Below are 3,245 nucleotides of genomic sequence, written 5' to 3' on the forward strand. Positions count from 1 at the left end.
ATCAGAAAGAACGGAAGAAATTAATGTGGAGAGTAAACATTGAAGCACTCAGACCATCATCAGGAAAACATACATCAAATTTATTGCACATGTGAACAAGCACACAAAGAGAGATGAGTGTCTGTTTTATACGCTGAAAGGAAAACAGTAGAGCTGCAGCAGATTATTTTTTAACTGCAATGATGAGTAGAGATAGTTTTAACTAACGGATGTTCAAGGTTCGAGTAAAACAAAGTCCCTGATGACCTCTACAGGTTAAAGTGTGTCACAGCAGAATCCACACAGGCTCTAAAGTCAGTCTCCAACTTTTTACATATGTTTCATTAAATATTTTCTCTGATTTATTGCAATTTTATTGAAACAGTTTAATTCTAGAAAAACGGTTATAATCTGTACTGAGTGTTGCATCCTTTGGCATCAGTAGCATAAAAAGGAACAAAAACCTCAAATGGAATCGCTGATGTTTGCTGAAGTCATAAGTGCTTCTCTTTGGGGTTCTTTCCTAAGGAGAGTGGCGGCCTAGTGGTTAGGGCATTGTGCTTGGAATCCAGGGGTTCTGAGTTCAAGCCCAGCTCCCACAGACTGTCACTCTGGGTCCCTGAGCAAGACCCTTAACCCCACACTGCTCCCTGGGTGCTGCACAATGGCAGCCCACTGCTCCTCAAGGGGATTGGTTAAATGCAGAACGTTAATTTCGTTGCTCTGTACTTCTGACAGTGTAATGAACATAAAATGCTGGAAAAAAATGTTTTGTTAGGATTTTTTGTTGAACCCTAATAATACCTCTCTTTTACCCATTAAGGCTTCTGTTTTCACAAATATTTTGTCTAATTAGGACAAGATTTGGAAATGAAATGGAAGCATGCAGACAGAGTGGATTATTCTTAACAGGGAACTCTGTCAGTGTGCATTTGGATTGTCCTTGATCCAAAACACTGTTACCTCAATGTGGCTGGAGCCAGTTATGTCTACTATTTTACAAATAACATCTGTATGAAGTAATGATGTGATTATGGGGCAGGATGTGACCCTGGACATAAAATGCTTCCTTACCTGTTTTCCTGGGTTGATTTTCTGAAGAAGCAAGCCTGTTGGTAAGTGCTAGTTTTCTAACTTGAGCCATTTCTCTGGTAAGATAAATATTTTTGTGAAATTTGTTGTCAAGTCTCATAAACATTTAGTACATATACACCATTAAGTGTTATTTAAGGGGTTTTTTCCAGACTGATCTCTTCTCAGGAAAGAATTCTGGGAGAGAAAGCTTGAAGATGTAAACAGAGAGCCTTCTTTTACATTTTCCATTGTTTTTATTTTAAAAAATGTAGGGGAAAAAAATTCAGAAATATGATTTTCAAAAAAGATTTTGTTAGACTTTGTTCTGAGGGACTATCAAAGTAATGGGTTACAGATATAACTCTTGTTTTGACAATAAAAAAATGTAAAAAAAAAAAAAAAAAAAAAAGCTTCCAAGTTAAAGATACTTTGTTTTCTATAATGCTATACCTTAATAAAAGCTGATTCAATTGACATCCAGTACTGCTAACCGTTAGAGACTCAAGAGAGGACACAAAGCTTGAAGCATGAGACACCAAAAATTAGTCATCCTGTTATTTCTACATTTATATAATAACCACCAGTGATTTTTATATTGCACAATTTTAATGATCTATTTGTTGTAAAAGTAAAGTTTGGCAACCTCAATCATTGTTTTCAGTATGTGTAATAATAAGCATAGATCAACAGATAGACAGAAAGAAAAATAAATATATGTATAATTTGTGTATCTATTTTTATAATAGCCATTTCCAAACCGTTTAATTGCATAGAATAAAAAATAAGAACAAATTAACAATAATAGATGCAAGCTGCTGTTAAACATAAAGAAGAAGAACACTTGGAGGAGAATTGTCGAAGAGTTGGCGTTTGAAAAAAATGTTTTTTTGCCTTTCAGGGTTGGTGGCTGGAACAAAATGGCAAATCAGGTAGATGATGATGATGAGGAAGGATAGACAACAGTTACAAATGGTAAAGAGAGAGAGAGGAAGTAAAAGTGAAGAAATACGGGTTTGAGAATCAGGGAAATAAACAGGAATTAGAAGAAAGCAGTTCAGATGAAGAAAGAGTTGTGCGAAAATAATATTTAGATTCAGTGCTGAACATTAACAGTCATTTGAGCCCGATTTGGATTCCCAGGGAAATAAATAAGAAAGAAGAAGAAGAATAAGAAGAATTGGGAATGTCAAATTACTGAAGGAATGGATGGATGGAAACATGCAGGTAATTTGCAGTTATGAAGAGCAAAAAAAAATCAAAGCTTTGGATGTAGAACACTTGGGGAGAAGAGAGGTCATAGAGATACAATCGTAGAAGAGAATAAAACAGTGAAAGGAGTAAAACAGGAATATCAATTAACAAGAATTTGAATCTATTAGAAAATCCCATTTTTGGAGGTCAGGTTACCAAGATACAGAGACTGTATAAAAACATAAAGGAGAAAGGGTGACAAGCAGGTCCCTGCTGGTAGAGTTCTCAGAGTCAGTTCTACTAGTAACAGTCAAAATAGGTTTCATGAGTTTTTCAGTCCGGCCGTTCATTCCACCACCACTCAAGTGCTACAGGTGTCAGTGCTACAGACACATGGCAGCAGTTTGTAGGGGGAGGCAAAGATGTTCAAAATGTGGAGAAGAACACAGAATCGAGGAATGCAGGAAAGAAGCTGAAGAAAGATGCTGCAGCTGTGGAGGCCAACAGAGTCAACTATGGAGGATGTGATGTGAGAATCAAAGCAGTGAAAATACAACGTGTTAAAACAACAACAAATATAAGCTACGCAGAAGCAGTGAAGAGAGTTAAAGGGCAAAGGACTGGAGAATCTAATTAAGCACAGAATCAGGTACAAATGCAAAATAAAGAATAAAGAGAAGATAAGATAATTTCACTTATTCTATTCATAGACTATGTCAGCAACTGCACAGACCAAGCCAAGCATAATACTGGGAAAATCAGAATCACTGCAAAAAGAGCCGAACAGTTTTTGGGACTCAAAGAAGTCAGCTGGGAAAACATTGTTACAGGGTTGGAGATGGAGGGAAGAACAGCAGCACTTGGAATGTAAAAGATTAAGATATTGTTAATAATAGATAGTAATTATATTAGAATAGAATAGAATAGAATAGAATAGAATAGAAAATCCCTTTATTGCCCCAAAATTTCAACAAATCAAGTTGGATCATAGCACTGCATTA

The sequence above is a fragment of the Cyprinodon variegatus genome, unplaced genomic scaffold, assembly GCF_000732505.1.
Source record: "Cyprinodon variegatus isolate N-32 unplaced genomic scaffold, C_variegatus-1.0 Scaffold895, whole genome shotgun sequence".
NCBI lineage: Eukaryota > Metazoa > Chordata > Actinopteri > Cyprinodontiformes > Cyprinodontidae > Cyprinodon > Cyprinodon variegatus.